Source organism: Chiroxiphia lanceolata, chromosome 5, assembly GCF_009829145.1.
Source record: "Chiroxiphia lanceolata isolate bChiLan1 chromosome 5, bChiLan1.pri, whole genome shotgun sequence".
Classification (NCBI taxonomy): domain Eukaryota; kingdom Metazoa; phylum Chordata; class Aves; order Passeriformes; family Pipridae; genus Chiroxiphia; species Chiroxiphia lanceolata.
Window position 1 is genome coordinate 6,601,880 of NC_045641.1, and position 20,431 is coordinate 6,622,310.

At 42.4% G+C, this 20,431-nt stretch overlaps 1 protein-coding gene across 1 annotated transcript in view; it reads left to right on the forward strand.

Moving 5' to 3' along the window:
• Window positions 1-20,431, forward strand: part of CAMK1D (calcium/calmodulin dependent protein kinase ID) — a 212,595-nt gene that overhangs the window by 71,904 nt on the left and 120,260 nt on the right.

The window sequence follows — 20,431 nt, forward strand, 5'->3', positions numbered from 1 at the left end:
CCAGAAAAAGCTCACATCTTCATGCAAACCTTATACTTTAGGATTATCTCTAACTGGGATGTACTGGACTGAGAGGTTTTAACCACAGATTATCACAATTCACTAAACTGATCAAAGGGGAGGTTTTCACCAGCAAATCTGTGTCTCCTGGGCCCATCTCTAATCATATACAGAAAAAGCATGGAAAAAATAAGAATCCTCTTCTCTCCTCTCGCCCAGCATGGATCAGTGTGGGAACTTGAACTTGGCTCTCCATTAGCTGACAAAAGCAGGAACTTTACCCTGAATCTTTGATTCAGGGAAAACCCTTTGGTTTTGTGTTGTGTCCCACTCCAGGGCAGGCTTATAGGGCTGTCAAATACTGGCTGATTCCATAAGTCCTGCCAACCTGGAAGTATTTTTGGTTGATGCTGGAGCTTCCCACTCTAAATATTTAATCACTCTTCCGCTGATATTATGCATCAGAGCTGGGGGCTGCAGCTGCCTTCCCTGATCATAAGGGAAAAAATGGCAATACTGCTTTTATGTGACAGACAGCGTGTTTCTGTGGCTTAGTCTGCAGTGGAGGACATGCTTTCCACTGAGCACATTAGTGTTGCTTGCACACAAACAGAACCTGGAAAGACTTGAAACGACAGACTCAGCCAGGGTGATGATTCGCCACAGGGATGATGGTATTGCTGAAATCCACCTGCCAGATAGGGATGCCATCAGTGCTTCGGTTTGAGGGAGAGCCTTGCATGCTTCACACCCACTGATGACTCCAGGGCATGGGCAGGAGGGATATGGGGGCTAAAGTTATGTAGAGTAATGAACTGTTGGGAGCGGAAATTTGGAGTCATGTCTCCAAATGAGTTCAGATTTTCCCTTTGCTTCTCAGTGAGGTCAGCGATCTGTTAGAAAAGGTGGCTGGAATAAAGCTTGCTGACATTATCAGAGGTTTAAAATTAACTTAGCTTTTTCTCAGAATAATTGCAGGTGCTTTCTTTAAAGCAGGATGGAAAAGCAGTGTCAAGAGTGGGGCTGACTGTGCTCGTGGGGATGAAGGGCTGTAGCGTGTCCCACCCTATTTCCCCTGGCATAATGTAAGGCACTACATTGTCAGGGGATTAGAACAACCCAGGAGATTTCAAAGGATAGAAAACCCATCTTGAAGGAATAAGCCAATACTTAAGTAATGAGGGTTAGCGCAAACCTTTCACGGGGCTGGAGTGCTCTGTAACAGCCCTGTGGCAGTGCTCTTACACCTTCCTCTAACAGACATAAACCAGTGTTATGGGCATTGCACAGCACTTCCTGGACTGGATTCACCTTTTTGATGGATATCTTGTATATTAGGCAACAGAAAATCTGTTGAGAAGGCAGTGAGGGAGGAGAGGGAGATCAGCTGGTATAAAGCAGAACAAGTCCATTAGCACCAATGGCACGCAGCTGGCACCAGCTGAGGCACTTGCTCCCATGGCTTTTCCCTGGAGAGCTGCAGCAGGTTGCTTGTCTGAGAGCTGGCAGGACACAGAAACAGCTGTCCTGTTATGTGTGTGAGACCATGTCTTGTCTGCGTGCAATGGGCCATTGCATGGGTGGGCACACAACAGTCTCAGTGCTCCCTTGCACTCAGAAAGCCCCTAAATCACGGATCCCGAGAGATCAGGAGAGTGAATCACGTGAAGAATCTCTCCATATTTTCTCTCTTTCATATGTTTTTCATGCAAATATTTGTTACAGGCTTTTTGATAAAACTGCTCTTTAGTCTGACACAGTGTGGTGGGTCTTGTCTTCTTCCACGCAGGCAGATGGTTGAGGGGGTAATTTCATAGAATCATAGAATATGCTGAGTTGGAAGGAAGCCTTCAGGATCATAGAGTCCAACTCCTGGCCCTGTGCAGGACACTCCAAGAATCACACCATGTGCCTGAGAGCATTGTCAGACAAAAGAGAAAACACTGAACCCACTTTGTGTGTCTTGCTTTTCTTAGTTTAACTTCCCTGACTGAGCGTGTGTAAACAGTACAGTGCTCCCCTTGCAGGGCCAGTGCGTGTTGATGGGGTCTCCACTGGGGCAAGAGGGCAAACCCTTTGCAGAGTTATTTGTTGTGTGTAGCATTTAGAGATAAATGTGAATAAAAGAAGGGCTGGAAATCTGCAGGGTATTAGTTTCTTGATGACTGTGTTTGTGCAATTAGATGATTAGAAACCCAGGCTGACACTTCTGTGGCTGACAGGCAAACAACGCCCCATGGGGCTGGTTCCAAGCCTGGCCGTGGAGTCAGGAGCCCTGCCCTGGGCAGGCAGAGCTGGGCCGGCAGCCACCAGCATATTTGATGGGATGCCATTGAGAATTAGACTGTAGGAAAGTTTAAATGTGGAGCTGTTTGTTAATGTTCCCTTGGAGGCCCTGCTGAAATATGGTGTGTCTGTGTAGGCAGCGTGCGGTGTGCTGGCCTGACCGGATTCCATGCTGCAGGAATATCCATAATGTGGGAGTCACAGAGAAAATGTTGGTACCTGAAGCAATCTACCTTGTGCCTGGTGCTTTTGCTTGTGCTCTTCACATTCTTCCCTATTTTGCCTCGGGGTTGATACAGGAGGAGCAATGTCAGCCCAGGAAAAGGTGGCTCCCTGACTCAGCTCCAGCTGCAACTCGTGCCCTGACTTTGCCTGCAGCAGATCAGGGTGGCTCATGGGCAAGTCTTGTTTATTTGCACTTATGACCTGAACTAAGGATGCTCCATGCAGCTCCACTTTTCCCATTTTCCCAGCTGGTGCTCTGGGCATCTGCCCTCTTCTCATGTTTTATGTCGCTTGGGATCATCTGTGTAAGAAGACAAGATAGTCTGAAAGCATCAGTGTTGGTGATTCGGAGCTTGGTATGAGCTGATTTTTCCTCCTGCACAACAATTGTTTTTCTAGTTCAGAACTATCTCAGATACTTCTGCAGATGCTCTGCTGATGATATACGAGAGGGACTGATTTCAGCCACTTAGTTGAACTGTGAAGAGAATGGTGGTAAAACTCAACAAATCCCAATTTATTTTTATTGTTTATTTTTCCCATCCTGAGGATGTTATTCAGGATGCGAAGAATGAACAGTCAGTGGAATAAGAAGATGCTTTTACAGATGCATTTACAGAGCTGCACTTGAAGTGTTTTGTTTGGATTTTTAAATGTCAAGGCAGTCCTACTGTTTAATTGAGATTTAAGTATGAAATGGGTTCCCAAACAGGCACAGACTGTGCAAAGTCATACACAATATTAAACCTGGGACTCGCCTCCCCCTCCCCTTCCATTTCAAAAGTAAAATTTGGAAGGGTCTGGACTGAAGGGATGCCTGCATTCCCTCATCTTCTGTCTTTGTTAAGTACTTAATTATTTTTGTTGCCTTCTTACCTATTCATAAGTGGGAACTGCTCTGTGTCTGATGTGGGTAATTTCTCATTGTATTGTGCTTCCAAATTGACATTTATAAATTAAACAGCGGTGTAGCATCCCAGAGAGCACCATTGTGGTACAATTAGGAATGTAATTGCATGGAGTCACCTGGGAGGCAGCTGGGATGGGGAAGACATCGCACATATTAGAAATGGGAATGGCAGAAATAAGACCAATGTGCAGAAAACTCACCCAGACGATCCCATTAAAATTGTACTCACCGGTTTGCTCTGAGGAGGAAGGGTGGAAAAAGCATTAGAGAGCTGAGTGCTGGGTCTGCTTTCATTGAACTCAGATGAAATTTTCTCTTTAACATCACTCTGAGCAGTGTATTGATTCTTAATGTAGGAATCTTAGATGCCTTATTCTAGGTATGGAAAAAACACTGGGAAAAGCAATTAATTTATCTCCTCCTGCATGCTGAGACCTGTTAGAGGTTCATGGGTCCCTAAAGACCCATGCTACCACCTTGTCTCCTCCCAGGTGGGATCCTCTCCCAGATAATATTGCATAGGACTGAGCTTTCAGGTAGAACTGAGTCAGATACAAGCTTGGAGAACTTGGTAGGGGAAACCATATGCTCCCTGAGCTCACTGGAGTTGTGTTTACTTCTGCTTTGATCACAGGAGTTGGCTTGTAGCCTTCTTTCAGATGTGATTATCATCCTAATTGGTCCTAATGAGAACTACACATGCAGAGGAAAGGGGGTAATGAGTGTTCCTCCCCCAATCTTGTTCTATCTCCAAATTACAAATAATAGGAAAAGGGAGGTGTGTCTCTTTTATATATATATGTGTGCATATATATATATATATATGATATATACGTGTATATATATCCTCTGCATTGCTGTTGTTTTCATCATAACCTTCAGCCCCTGAATGTGTTTAACATGGGATTTTTTAGCTTCTTTAGGAACATAAGACTGAAAAAAAAATTATGGGGGATATTGGGTGGTTATTTTTCCCTTCCTGAATTGGAGTAAAGACTAAATAGGAAACTCTGGAGGCATAAGGCTTCCTGCTGCTGCCTGCTCCAGTCTCACCTTTGTGCTGCCAGCACTCATCCGTCCTGGCCCAGGAAGGACAAACCTCCCGTGTGAAGCTCCCTGGCAGAGCTGCTGTTTCTGGGGGATCGATCCCAGTCCCTGCTCCTGGGGTTTTAGGCACGTGACTGGGTTGAATCCATGAAATTTGTTTCTTGCTGGGTAAACACTGCCTCGTGGTAGCCTGCCAGGGACTGCTGACACTGGCTGCGTTTGGATGAGTGACCTCCTGGGGAATGGGGCCCTCAGCAGTTTTATGATTAACATTTTAATGGCATGCTATCAGGGAACATTTTTCTCAGGAACAGATACCCAGAAAAACTCACGTCTTAACTTTTTCTCCGGTTGGAATTGGCACTGCATGCTTGCTAGGTGTGCTGGAGGCTCTCCAGGCTTGGGTGAGGAAGAAGAGGTTTCCTTGGAGCTCACAGAGGTCCTCTTGTCACTGGGAAGGGGAAAAAACTGCTTGCACAAGTATACCTCCTCTGTTTCTGCTTAACTGGATAAATGACCCTCTGGACCATTTATTAGTCCAGGCTGTTGTGATTTACTGAGTGATGCTTGGAGGGATGCCTCTGGTTTATTGGAGTTGCATCCCATTTTGGGGTTGGAATTAACAGGGCAATGCACAGCCTGGGCTGTGTTAGAGTTGTTGGAACACAACTTGAGCTGCCCTTCTATGCTGGGGAGAAATGAGGTGCCATCCTTCATATTTAATGGCTGTTTTGGGAGCAGGAGCATTCTCTAGGCATAGATGACATATGGAGCAGCAGCAGAGACCGTCTCTGGCCCTACCATTTACCCTGTGTGTGTGCCAGGGTTGATAAGTGTGAAAATGGATGTGTTAGAGCTCATCCTGAGGAGTGGACCTCCAAAAGGCAGCAGATATCTCCCTAAACAACATTCCTGGTAAAAGCAGGAGCAGCAAATGGGTAGCTTTTTAAGGGTTCCTTCCCATTCACAGAGCAGCAAAATTCAATCTGGCTTACATAGCCAAGCAGCTTTGAATTGACTCTGTCCTTAGCTGATGTGACTCAGTGTACCATAAATCAGTATAGCTTCATCAGCATGGTAACCAGGAAAGGACCTGGCCCATGGATAACATGGAAATAATATAGAAAGCCAGGGATGAATAATTTCAGTATATAGATGTAGTCATGGTAGTAGTAATAATAATAATATTTTCCCTAGTGGGAGAAAAATAGACCTTTCATGGTTGTTGTGCCTGCAGCTATTAAATATGGATGAGACAGATGAAATGCTGCTTCTCCTATTACACAGAAATGAATAAACAGTAATTCTCAATCACTATATGCATCTCAGGCTTAAAAAAACCCACAGAACCAAGTTAAATATGAACACCTGCTAACATTTGTGTGTGCTACTCCAAGGCTTTTGTCAACAAAGAGAAAAGATTTGCTTCTTTATAAAGACTCTGATGGCAACTCAAGCAAAGGGTATTTACACTGCTAAAGTTAGGAAAATAGGTTCAATGCCAAGCATGGGGGTCCAGTAAACAAGTTTACTGTTTGACTCATTGGGCTGATGATTCTGCTTGTTTACTGCAGCTTTAGTAGCATGTGATTTAGAAAGCAAGAAACACTTCTGAAATTTTAAATTTTCATGGCAAGATTGGAGAGAATGATGCCAGCTTTTCAGTGAATCTCTTTTCCAGGGAAGAACTAAGCTTTAAGCCTATCACAGATGATTTATGTGTGAGGACAGAAGTCTGTGATACAGGAGGAGGGCTAAAGCAAAAGGTCTAAGGGAGTAAAGGCTGTGTGTGATCTGGCAGCACGTGAAGACAGTCTTCCAGTTCAGTAGTGGGTGATGGACTAAAGAGACCTGGGGTTAATCTGCTTTATGACCTTCCTTGCCCTAGTTCCCACGTATTCATACATGTGACAGCACTACCTAATCCCATAAGGATGTTGTAAGGACAAATGCATGAGAAATTTTGAGAGTTTAGGCTATTCTAGCTGAAGGGATGCAAAGGCAAATTGTTTTATGCCATTCAAGATGTTATAAGTAAGTATTGGGATATGAACTTTAATTTAACTCGTGATAGGTACCTTCTTATCCCACAAGGAAGAGACAACTCTTAAATGCAGGAGTAATTAAAGGCCCATCACTCAGAGCAAAAATAGAGGAAGGCAGGGCTTATATTTATTACGCAGAGATCAGTCCAAGAAGATCACAAATGCTCTTTCCTCCATGTATTTGTGATGCACCTTTCAAAACTGTGTTTTCCCTGGACGTCTTGTGGTAATTCTCTGCTGGTTTAATTCCTCTCAAGTCAGAGGTTGTCTTTATTACCACATGTCTGATGTACTGCTATATGACTGGGTTACTTAGGTGAAAATGCACTTGCTGGAGTTAGACAGTATTTTACATGCACTTTTTGCCATGGGTTAACCCTAAAGAGGTTCCTATCTGTCTCAGTGATTGCTTGACTATCCATGCATTTTGCATGCCCACTTTTTCCCATGAGCTGCTGCTCTGCTGCATTAATGGACCATAAGAACAACTGTACTGGGTCAGACCAAAAATGCAGCTCATCCAGTGCTCTGTCCCTGAAGACAATGCCAGATATCTGGGAAGGAATGTATAGGTCAGCACTTACCAATAATGTAATTAGAATACTGTGAGTGGTCCTCTAACATTCAGTGAGATGTGTGCAGGCATTTTCTGAGACTCAGATGGTGATCTGGGATGAATTTTGTCGTCAGTAATTATCCAGTTGTTTTCTGAATCCTTGTTAATGCCCGCTGTGTCCTATGGAAAGAAGCTGGATGAAGCGTTTTGAAGCCTGGATTTCCTTCTTAAAACCATATTAGCCCTTCAGAATCTATCAGATTCTTTCATGTGTTCAATAATATATCTTTGGCCAGAGGTATATGCTTCATTATAGTTTTTACTGACCTGCTGATGTCAGTTTTACTTATCTGGAGCTCTCTATAACTCCTGAATTATTCCTTTGAATTCCTTTTTAAAAGTTATGCCAGGTTAGCCACCTTCTAATTTTTGGGTGCCTATAAACTTTAAGGGGGCAACTCCAGTCTATGTTTAGAGTTCCAGTAATTTCATACTGATGTTCCCCTAGAATGGGGTAGTCCAGGCTATAACCCTTTCTAGCAACCTTGTAAAGAAGGTTTCCAAAGTAAGAACCTCCCCAAACCTCCCTGCAATGAGCACAAATGCAAAAAAAAAAAGTATTTTTTTGCTATAGTCACATGGGTTTATTCATGCTGCTTCTATACTTGGTTGCTTCCTGGTCCATCAGTGGTTTGACACGTGTCTGGCTTCTGATATGTGCAAAATAGTCTTATTGACTTCCCTGCCTGGTGCAACTGTTCTTCAGATGCTTTCCCTTGCCTTTTGAAGTTTCATATTTTAGCCACTAGAACTTAAAATCCATTTTTGTTCCTCATTTGGACACAAAACTCATGATTTTGAGGATGCTGTCTTGCTTCTCATATTTTCTCTTGCTCAACTGCCTGGCCTGCCAGACTTCTCTGGTTTTGGAGTTATACCTGGGGTATATATTTGCTCTGTGTTTCAAACATTGATGTTTTTAAACAGTGCTTGTGCCTCCTGCAAGTTTTCACTCTCCTGGTTCTGTCTCCCAGGACATTCTCACTTCTTGTTTAACAACTTTGCTAATTTTTATAATTATTCTTTCAAAATTAAACATGACACTGAAGATTTAGTACAGTGTAAGAGGTTATATATCCTTTCCTAAGAATTCTGGTTTTGTCTCATGTATATCCTTACCGTATGTTGAGAGTTTCTTGCCATGAAAAGTGAAGGGGAATCCATTTCTTGCGGACTCCTTTTGCTGATGGTTTCTAGCCCCACTCTCTAGTACTGGTTTAAAAACCATTCACTATATTTGTGATTAAAACCCATTATGTGACATGGGAAAACAGCTCGTTACTTAACGTGTTTAAAATGTGTTTCACTAGAGATTTATGGAAAGAAATTATAGAGCATCAAATTTAAAATGAACAAAGAAGAACACTCTCATATGATTTGTTCTTAGTGGAGCTTAATTCCACAGGTGACTGAAATTTAAAGTGTAAATGGGTTGGAGAAAATGAATTACACAGATTACTAGACAAGTACCTGAATTACACAGATTACTAGACGACAAATACCTAAAACACAGTGGGTCAGTGCAACTGTGTCTTGAATAGAGATCCCTTTTCTGCATCACTGACTGCTGGAGGCTGGAGAGATAAACAGGGTGAGAGGAAGTCATATACTACTTAAGGTCTGTTTCTTAATGCTCTTTCTTTAAATAACTGTTAATGGCTATTACTAAAGAAAGGACCCTGGATTGGGGAAACCCTGTTGCTTCTGTTAAGCCTTCTTTGCTTTCTTCATGTCTTCCTTTAACCAGGTAAAAAGGGTACGCTTCATGAGCACACCATGTGAGTTTACATTTCAGGAACCTCAAGTCTCTATTTGTTTGGAATGAGTTTTCATTAATTTAGAAATGGAAACATTTTAATGGGAAAAGAGCTTTGTTTCAAAAAGAGCATAAAGTTTCAAATAAAATTAGACTCTTACCCCTTGCAGAAAGCAAAACTGTTTACTCCAATGAAATACTGTTTTTTCTACTACTCTAACAGTTCCACATACATCCTTTTGACCTGTCATGTTTTAATGGACTCAAAGGTTATTTCTTCATGGTGAACCTCCCCATCTGATCATGGTGGGGAGAGATGCTGTCTCATTTTGATCTATTCCTAAATCCCAGGGATCAAATTATGCACTTGCTGTCAGCATCAAGTGTCCAACTCATCCTCCCCCCCAAGCCCTTTCAATGACAATAAACAGAAGCTCCCCAGGAAGCCAGGTTTCTGGAATTGTTTTTAGCTTTTCTTTAATCCGCTTTTAACCTGTTCTGAATTCTCTGCAGCCCATCTCTTCTGTGGGCTGGTGTACCAACCACAGCACATCTGTACCACACACGTCCTGTGGCAGCTTTTACCAGCTGGACCATGCACAGCTTGGCTCCTCAGCTCACTGCCAGTGGCCTGTCGTTTGCAGTATTTTTGGGAACTGACTCTAAGATAACCTTCACAGTGCACTGGAAGAGATATTCCTGCAATCCTGCTGTTCCTTGTCTCTCTGCCGGTGTTCTCCTACAATCCTTTTGGGATGCTTTAAACTTCTGGGGTACATGTCACCTGGGAGGATATTATGCTACTTCCTTTTTGTTCGTGAAATTATGCAACAGCTTCCAAAGAAACACAGGAATTATTGCTGTCAGGTTTGAAGAGCTGCGTTCCCCTCTTCCCACCCTCATCAACTCGTGGGGCATGTGGCAGTGCCTCTCATCACTGCTTCCCAGGCCTGGGTTGGGTTATCTGGACCCACATGGAGGCTGAGAAGCACAGTGGTGGCGATGTCAGTGTGTGTGTAGCATGTCAACCCGAGATGGAAATCAGTTCTGAGAAATTTCATTTTTTAGGGTAGGCAGGGCACGTGGCAGTCATCTCCTAGGAAACTCGGCATTGTATTATGAGACTGTAATGTGCTGTGATTACATTTCAGACAAAGGGAATCGGCGTGGCTGTCAGGTTGTTTCTGGTGAAGTTTTCCAACACAGAAGGACATCCCTTATGCAGCAGTTGGCTTTGGTTGGTGTTCATGAGCTGGTTGAGGCACTGAGATGGTTGCCCCTGTGCTGTTGCTGACTGGAGAATGGGAGGTGAAGACTGAGGCATGAGTAGCCCGGCTCTGCCATGTGTTTTACTATGTGCTGGAGCTGTGGGCAGTTGAGAGTCTATCATGGCTCTGGTGAGTTAGATGAAGCTCAGTAGCAGAAGCTTGCCCAGGCAGATCTGGAGGTCTTCACTCTTCATCTCAACAACAGAGTTGGTAAATACATTAGTGATTCTTTTCTGTGTAGACTAAACCACTTGCTATTAAACCAGGAATCTGAAGACTTTTTATGGATAATGTGACAGAGATACTGATGTTTGTCTCACTGATGTCTTCCATGGACCTTCTCAATGACCAGTTGCTTCCATGGACCAGACTGAACTCTTTGGGCAGGGAGATCTGTCCTCCATTCAGATGAAATACAGGAAACACCAGCACATTTTCTCTGCTTTAATTCTCTGACATGCTCAGCTGCTTTGATGCTGAGAGGACTCGTTCCCTCATAATTCTGTCTTCTACCATTATATGGGCAAGGCAGCAGAAGGCAGGGATGACTCCTATCCCCAGAGGACAAGATTGCTGCATGGGTCACTGACCTCTGTTGTTAAAAGCATGGGATAAACCCAGAGGATTACTGTTGCCAGGCCTTGTAGGCTTCCTCCTTCATCCGAATAAATGCCTGGGCTGGGCATGGTTTGGATGGAAGCTGATGCAGCTTCTGATTCCTCACATCTCCTGGGGAGTTTCATTTTGGCCAATTCCTGTATAACTCTGTGACATCAATGAATGTTCCTTCAGAGCAGTGTGGAGGCTCATGACAATGAGTTCATGGGAGGAGAGTTGTGCTGGTGCTGAATCTGTTCTGCAAGTAACTTCAGTAGTCTCAACACAGCACCTTAAATATGGAGCAACACAGAAATTCCTCATCAGCAGAAGCTGAAAGGAAAACCCTTTTTGCAATGACTTTTTTGAGTGAGAACGACTGAGGCTTGCACATGTGGATAGTATGTGGCAATTCTTTTAGCAGCAGAAGTATTTGTGAGTTTCAAAGTCCCTCATAACTTTGTGTGCAGTTACGCTGAAACAAGCTTTGCCAGCATGTTTATTATCAAGCTTGCCACTTGCTAGGCAAATAAGTTTGCTAAGGTTTCTTATGTACCTCAGCTCAGACATGAAGCTGCATGCGGACACGTGAGTGAAGAGGCTGGAGAGTACAAAAGCAAATACTTTTCTAGTATTTTGAGAGGTGACCATTGAAAGTAAGACTGCAGATGGAGCTCTGAATATCCTGCAGTGCCTTTTCCTACCAGAGCTAAGTTCTGAGCTGCAAAGTCATTTATATTCCATTGTACTGAATTGTTTATCTCTCTTTTTTTTTTTTTTTTTTTTTAGTTCTAAACTATGACTTGGAGTGGGCAAAGATAAAAAATACACGTAATTTGTAGTCCAGATATTTAAGATGAATATGCAGAACTGGCTGTCTGGCTGAGACAACAGGATGCTAACAAGCCAATTAGAGTTTCACAGAGGCACAGAAGGGCTCTTACACAATGGGAATTGTTCAACTGTGCTTGTGACAGCTCTGGACCCTGTGGCCTCCTCTTTCGGTGGCTGCTCATCACATTCATGGAAGTGCTTCCTGACTAGTGCTGTACATCTGGTCTAAAGGATTAAACTGGAAAAGGCGGATCCTAGGAGATGTGCCTTGATTTCATGATCTGGTTATCTGATCTAAATTTGTTCTTAGAATAGGCAGGAACCGTGCTGTGATCATCCACACTAATGTCTGGACATCTCAGATAGTCTCTTTGACCAGAGTCACGCAGCAAATGGAATGGAGAATTTTTGATTGACAGGGTTTAGGGATCCTACATAGTCATAGTGGGCTGTCCTCAATATATTTTTGGATGTGATGTAAGCATCTGTTGGAGATGCTTCTCAGAGTACAACAGGAATGGGCACTTCTAGATCATGCAAAGCTCCCAGCTTTTAAATAATTACGTAAGAAGAATCACAGAATTGTTAGGGTGGGAAAAGACCTCTAAGGTCATTGAGTCCAACCATTAACCTAATGCTGCCATCCTCACCACTAAACCATGTCCCCCGGTGTCATATTGATCCATTTAGTTCCTGTTACTCAAGTCTCTCATCTGTAGTGTGGCCAGAACAGCTCATGAAAGATGGGGTTGGTGTTTGAAAGTCACAGGTCAAGTGATACAATTCTTTGCCTGTCACCACTGAGGAAGACTACCAGAACTGATATTGTGGCTTTATTTTATAGAGCTATAAATGCCACCCAAATGAATGAGGTGCTGTGCAGACTTTTGCAACTTGGATCTGTGGAGGTCCAGACACCTTTAGACAAAAATTCCTGGCTAAATGAAAATTTGCCAGGATTTAGACACAACTGCAAAGCTATTTGACATTTAGGCAGGGGCTAGTTCTGTCTTCATTAAAGAACTCTTTAGAAGGAGCATAAAAATTGTTCCAGGCAAAATCTTGGAGAATGCCACGGTGTGCCAGATCTTTTCTTAAGTTTCCATGTGGAAGAAGAAGAAGAAACATGCTTTTTCAAATTGGTGTAATCTGCTTTATACATCCAGATAAGATCTCCAGAAGTAATAGACCCTGCATTTATCAGTGTCAGAATAGGGAAATGCTTTGAAAAAAAATAATTATGGAGATCACTTCTGCCTCAAGAAAGGTTTGAGGTCATTATTAGAAGAAAAAAAGGTTATTTTCTTGTGAGAATGCTGCCATCAGATAAACCCTGGGAGACAATGAGCTCCTTTTGACTTAAAAAATGAAAGTGGAAAAAAGGTACTTAAATATTCACTTTGGAAAGAAAGTGATCATCAGTGGAGAGAAAAAACCTGCTTAACAGCTCATTTGTCAAGTATATAATGGAAGGAAGTTCTCAGCACAGAGAACTGCACGTTTTGCTTTTAATTCTGTATAGCTCTACTGTGACTGCCACAGACAATGTAATATAAATGTAATAGGCTTCTAAAGACAATACTTCCCTTTCTGATAGGGGTCAGGATTAATCAGAAAGGAGCAAACAGTTGAGGAAAGAAAAGGATCGCAATAACAAACATGACTGGGGATCTGAGCTGGGCCAGTTTCCCTTTTTAGCATCCATGCATCACTGTCTCAGAACAGACTGCATAGCATCCTATTAAATTAGTATACACCAGGCAGCTAAAACAAATTAGTGCATCTCAGAAGGGGAAGAGGTTCTTCAGAAGCTTTTCTTTTTGGCTTAATTTCTGTGCTTTGTGTGGTTCATTCATCTTTGAATCCAAGTTTTATGGCACTGAAGCCCACGTGCCTCATTCTGCTCTGCGTATGATGGCTTTTCTTGCCTGGAAGTCTCCTTGATCATGTGCTTTGGTGCCTGGAGTATATGTTGGAGTGTCCCAAGCACCGTGGGAATTCCCATCCGTGTGGCTGGGAGCCATCCCAGCAGTGCTCTGCTCTCCTGCCTGCATTACAACACAGGTCTCAAATTGGCATTTCTGTGCTGGCCCTTAAAGCTGGAGCTGAGGTGGCTCGTGGTGGTGGGCAGGGAGAGGTGTTCAGGGTGCAAGGGAGCAGTGTGGCACCTTTGCTGGTGCCTCTCAGCATCATGTTTGAAGGAAGGGAAGGGAGTTCCTCAGTGATAAGGTGTGCTAGTGGTGTGTACCATGCCCTGCTGTGACCTTGAAATTCATATTGGAGTAAACTAATTTCAACTACAGAATGGTTTAAATAGCTTCCAGCAACTTTTCCTCGAATGAAAATGATTGTTGCTCATTAAGCATGTGGTTGTGTTCTGGTGAAGGTGGTCCAGGGGAGGAGGCAGAGTTGTGGAGGAAACCACCTTGACTATATTGTTATAAATTCATGCTTTAAGATGTGCTACTTTTTTGTTGTTTTCTGACTTCATAGAAGTATCTCTCCTCTGAGTAGCTTTCCTTTAAGTAGCTGACATGGAGTTCCAGTCTTAATTCTAGTTCTTTTGATGGGGTCTTTTTTTGTTGTTGTTGTTGTTTTCTTTCCTCCCCCTGAGATTATAAAATACTGAGTAGCTAAACTGAAAGAAATTATGAGCCTCAAATTGTCATTAAAATTCTTGCAGCTGACTCTGGTGACAAAAACTGTCAAAACACTAAGCTGTTGTAATTGTAGATAATAGTACCCAAGGAAATGGAAGTTAAATCCAAACAAATAGAAAAACTTTCAGGGACTACACGAGATGAAAGCTTTGTGCTGCTCATTCTCTCTCAGCAAGTCACCCTGCAATGGTGGGAGGAAACCAAATTGGTTTATAAGGAGGGGAAAGAAGAAGCTCTACCTGCAGCATGATATCGTGGGGTGTCTGTGTAATGGTCATGGTTATAAATCCCAGCAGAGATCTTGGCACTGCTGTGGTTACTTTGTCCCAAAAATTGCGTTAAAGGGGGAGGAACAAAGTGACTGGAAAGATGAGTCTGGAGTTGGGGATGTGCTGCCCATTCCTGGGCAGGGTGACTCCCAGGGTCCTCTCGCATTGTGGGGAAGTGTGTGGTCATTGAAGGACCCCAGTGGTTTTAATGTAACCTTACTTGGACAAAATGCTGAGGGTATTGCCATGGGGCAGTGGCTCAGAGCAGAGAGAAACATGTCAGTGCTCCAGAAAGAAGCTCCTTGCTACAGGAACACCCAGAAAAGGGTACTTTTCCCCCTTACCATCATTTGAGTGTCCATCAGGCTACAGCAACAGCATTTTGGCACAGTGGGAAGTGCTGTTTATCATCAGGAATGGGGTAATAGTAGCCCCACCCCCAGGCATCAGGCATCTCCATGGGGTCATCCCTTTGGGTGGGGATCAGGATCAGCCCTGGAGAGGGGAACCAGGGTCAGACACAGCCCAGGGCAGGGCTGTGTGGTGAGCAGATACTCACTGGGCCCCAAGGTAGGAAACAGCATTTCCAATTGTGGCTGGGTGGCTTAGTGGAAGTTAAATGAGTAGTGAGGCTAAAAATACCAGTGTTAATACAGTGATCCCAGTTGCTGTGCTCTTGCCCAGGCAGGGGAAGCATTGCCATAGAAGGGACTGCAGGGCTGGAACTGTGTGTTTGATGAATGAAAATAGCTAGAAAAAGCATTTGTGCTCTAAAGAATGGATGGCTGCAACCAGATTAGTCACCGTGTTTCTTTTCCCATAAATTTATATCCAGTTCTTGGGAATGTGTAGGGATATCTGGGTTCTGTACCATGCGTGACACAGTCCCCAAACCCTTTTTCTTTCCTCCTGGCTCTCTAAAAGCACCCTCCACACTTTGATTTTGTTAAATTTCTACTCAGACCTCACTGAGCTATTGAAAATTGCATTGTAAATTCATTTTCATGCAGCTGTTGTCAATACAATATTGTCATTGATGGATGTGATTTTGGAATGAAAAACTTTATTTTCAGCTTTAGTTTGGGTTTATGCTGGGTTGTACCTGGATCATGTGTGAGGAGAGTGAGGAGGTGTGTACAGAAACAACTGAGTAGAAAATTAAAAAAAAAAAAAATAGCCTGAGCTCATCCCACAGATCTGAAAATGAAATTGAAGATTTTTTTTCTTACATACTTGCCTCTGTTTGTGGTGCAGTGCAAAGTCACCTTTCTCTGTGGAGTCAAGGAGCAGAATTTGAGTGTGGTTGCCAAAGCTTCACTACGAAAATTACCTTTAATTTTGTTGGTCTCACTTTTACTCAGTCTCCTGTCTCAGGATGATCTTCACGGTGGACTTGGTATATTTTTCAGATGATGAGTGTTCACTACTTTTTTTTCCATGGTTTGGCTGGGGCAAAGTACACATGGAAAGCCAACTGTATCCTAATTAAGAACATTAGCTATGTGTGGCCTGAAGATGTGAAATCTGTTTCCTGGCTATGTCTGTTGATTTAGTGTGACAGAACACCTGCTAATGCAGTGGAAAACTGCTCAACATGGAAGTCGAATAGGAAAAATGAAGTTTTGTCCCCCCCATCAACTCTTCATCTTCATTTTGTCAGTATTTTTGTGACAGCAGTTTTTTTGTTGAATGAGAACAGATTTGCTGTCACAGTATATGCTGTCCATTGTATTTCAGTGTTCATATTAAACTGTAGTTCAAACAGAAGAAGGAGAAAGTTATTTGTTCTTTATTTTGCTAGGCTGGATAGCCTAGCCTTGCTGCCATTGCTTTCTCATAGAAAATTCAGTCTGTTTGAGTATGAATCCCATTCATATTCCAGTGTTAATCTTGAAATTCTAATTTTTAAATCTAGATCAAGTAACTGAATGAGAAATAATTTAAATTAATTGAAACTATAAAAGATTGTCATCCCATAGGATACTGCATGGTCCAGGTGTGTGCAAAGGGGTGAGAAGTCAGAACATCTTAAGTGCCCTCTAGAACTGGCCATTATCTTAATGTCACCCATCAAGTCCTTTAACCTCTTTTATTTCTTGCGTTGTTCCTAATTCATATAGAAATTATCTAAATCATAAAATTATTCCATGGCTTAATTAGAAGTGTGAAAAGAGTAGTTCCTCTGGGGTAAATGATAATATGGTCAAAGCTTTCAGAAATAGGTTGTTGTATTTTGGCAGCTAAAGGTGGTTTCATTTTGCAGAAGTTTCTCATTTACCCATTTCCACCACTGTCCTACTTCCTCAAAACCATGATACTTTTTTATTTGTTTGCTATAATCTCCAGGCAGGACAAGGAAAGTTCCTGAAGAATCTTGAAGCCCTTCTTCAGAGAGGCAAAGAGTAGGTCCCTGGGCGTGTTGGAAAGGTTGCAATTACGTCTTTTCCATCTGAAAGGAATGGGACATCCCAACCGTTGCAAACACCTTTAAAATCGTAACTTTTAATCAATTAACCTCTTTCCCCTATTTAAAAAAATCATAAATCTACATGAGATTGTGGAAATACTTTTTAGTCCATATTTTTGGGGAGGAAGAGAATAAAACTCCCCCAAAAATTTTCACAGAGAAACACCTTCCTCGGTATTTCACAGAATCAAAAAATCCTCATTTGCTTGTGTCCTTCACAGAAATACTGTTTTTCTATGCATGGCATTTTGGATAAAACCTCATGATTCAAAATGCAAGATTGACCAAGAAAGTTTATGAATCTCTTTTAGGCTCAGCATGATGACAATGGAAATACAGGCATATGGGTCAGTTCTTGGGAACATCACATCATTATAAACACCGTGTGGTACTTGCTAGGAGAGGTGGGGTTTTAATCCAGAGCCCTCTCTGAGCTGCAAACCTGTAGCATTCTGGTTGCCCAACATCTCCTATATTATTTTTTTTTCCTTTTTATTGTGTAACACTGTTTGATGATGCTTAATGGAAGCCATGCCCTTGAAACAAAAAGTCCTGTCACATTGATCGTGTAAAATGCAATATTTTCAGAACCCAAACTTTACAGAATTTTGTACACAATTAATTTTTAACCCTCAATAAAGAATTGTAATAAATTCTTGGAGATAAACAGATTCCTTCATTAATCATGATTTTAAAGGCCATAATAATTCTTTTTAAGGAAAAAAATTTCTTCTTTAGCAAGTCTGCCATGCTGGTAGTTCTGGGGAACTTTTTTGCAGAGGTGGGGAATTTGCTGTAGGATACATTGCAGTTAGCAAGAAAACAAGCAGCCTTGTCTTTCTGACTTTCTCTCTGTTATTTATCTATTCATGTGTGAGCCAAGAGGGGTTTAGTGGAGGCTGGACTGAGCCATTAAGGGTGGATGAATTCAGCTCCAAGTTTGAAATGATGGTAATTGCTTGCCCATCTATTTGGTATTATTTTTGACTCTTCCCTGACTCCAGCAGACTCCGAGAGTATCTTTGCTGCCTTTCCCCTGCTGATGCTCCCTCCTACCATTTCTTTCTTCTTGCCTTATGCATCTGAATCTCTGTTTAACACTTTGATCCCTATCTCCATCTGTTCCCTCCCTTCTCTTTCCTTCCAGGACTTCACTTTATTTTGTGCATTGACTTGTTGCTTTGCCCCGCTCCCTTGCTCTGTGAATGCAGGAGCATTCACAGTGCTCAGGATAGTGCAGACTAAGTCACATCTGCCTCCTCAAATCACCCTCCTGCCTTCCCGGTAGATCCACCCCGGCTCTCCCCCTGCATTGCCCGGGGGCTCTTCCCAGCACCAGCAATTTTATGCCATGGCCTCATACAAAAATCAGTGTAAAATAGTGTCCTGTCAGTGCCCAGGGTTGACATGTGAGCAAACGTTTTAGCTGAGCTTCAGCTTATTTCATGCTTTAATGAGAAAGGTTGTTAAGGAGATATGGCATTGGGTTTTATGAGTATCTCAGAGCTCCCCCAAAAAATTTCATTTAAATTCACAGGGGCGTTTTCCAGCCAGTGAAACCCATGTCTGTCCTGGTAAGCAAAGAAAGAAATCCAGTAAAATGATGAAACCAGCTAAAATAGAGTAATTTCCTAAAGCTAGCTTTCTTGCACAAAGGGATATAAAGGGACTTCCATCATTTTGTTGTCTGAAAACAGCAATGAAATCCAGATTGAGATGGGAGCTCCCTGTGTTTTTATAATATCGTAAACACTGGGAGAGCTGTGTGATCAGTAAAGGACTGGTATGCAAATGCTGCTTCTCACAGCATTTAACTCAAGGCAAAAAGCTTGTTCAAGACACAGGTGGAGTGAAGTGCAGTGTTGAAAGCTTAAGCAGATGGGACTTAAGGGGTTCATGAAATATAACTGGGTGCAGCCCTGTGAGTTTCAGAATGCTTTTATCTGTAACCAAAACTGGTAAGCACTGAGAGGTCTTAGGGCTTTCCAGCAAAAGGATTTTATTGCAGTTCTGGTCTGGCTGTCCCAGGGATGAAGGTCAGGATGAAAATTTCATTTGGTAAATAAAGTTACTGGAATTGTTGATAAGAGGAAACCAAAGAACAGGTTGTTAAAAACACTTTGGGTGGTTTATTTGTGCAAGCCCTTTGGATCACTTGGGTGGATCCTAAATTGGGGAGCCCATGATGCTCTGATGTGCTGTGGTAGATTATACTCAAAGCAGGAAACAGTGAATCATTCTAGTACTCAGTGGCATAAATGTGGTCATAGTCTGTCCTTTTTAGTAAAAATGATGCAAAATGTTCTTGGTTCAGAGGTTCACTGCCCTGTGTAGACAATCTGTCAAACATCTGCCGTAACAGCGTGCAAAAGTCTTTCTTCATACATTCCTAAACTTTCTATCACTATTTCCCTATCACTGCTGGCTGCAAAAGCATTTCTGGATAAGCAAGCACTTTTTTTCCAAAGCAGCAGTCTCTTCCTTTTGCTTATCCACTTATCCACAGGCTTAATGATTCATTTGGCTCTTTTGCAACTCAGGAACCGATGGTGAGGTCACAGTTGCCTGGTTGTGTCATCGAAGTGCATGACAAAAAAAGAGGAGGCTGGTCAGGAAAGGAAATGCTTTTGTTTATCCACAAACATCTAGATAAGCAGAAGTTGTGGGTAATGAAAGCCAGAGAAACTTGGTGGTAGCAAAATGAGGCTGTGATCAAACATTAAACTTTTAAGAGCAGCTTGGAGTGTGGTTGGGTTTGCTCAGCATGCTCCTGAGAATTTATCAGAGAGAGCTATGTAGGAGAACAGAATAATCTGCTGATGAGGGGAATTATAAAAGAAAGAGCATTTTTATTTTGTAGAAACAAAATATGGTTTGAGTTGGAAGGAATTTTAAAGATTCGGTACCATGCAATGGTACTAATACAATACCACACCTTCCACTAGACCATATTGTTCAACCTGACCCTTCAGTTGTCATTGGGTTAGATAAGTCCTTGGACCTGATCTCTCTTGGACAAAGTGGGTGCTTCAAGAAGAGGTTTTGGTGAATAGGAGCAAAAATTTGCTGTTTCTTGTCCGGCCAATGCTCTCTCTTGCCCAGTACCTTGTTGCTAAACCAGCAACAAGTTCCAGAATATAAGAATGGTTCTAATGTAGCACAGCAAATTCCAGAGTAGCAGTGTCTGAGTGATGCTCAAATGCTCAAAAAACTCTTAAGAACCAAAAAATGTGTATATAGCACTGACTGTAACGTTTTCCTGGCCTCTTCTCAGTCAGGTCCAGATGCTTTGGAGGAAGCATTGAGAGTGCAAGAAACAATACACTGTTAGGAAATAACCTAATGAAGGAGAGGCACTGCCCACTCTTGGCAATTAGCAACTGGCTGCTGTGATGATATTTCTTTATTTGTGTAATCCTCTCTGGGGTAACCATAGGGAGGCTGCTATTAA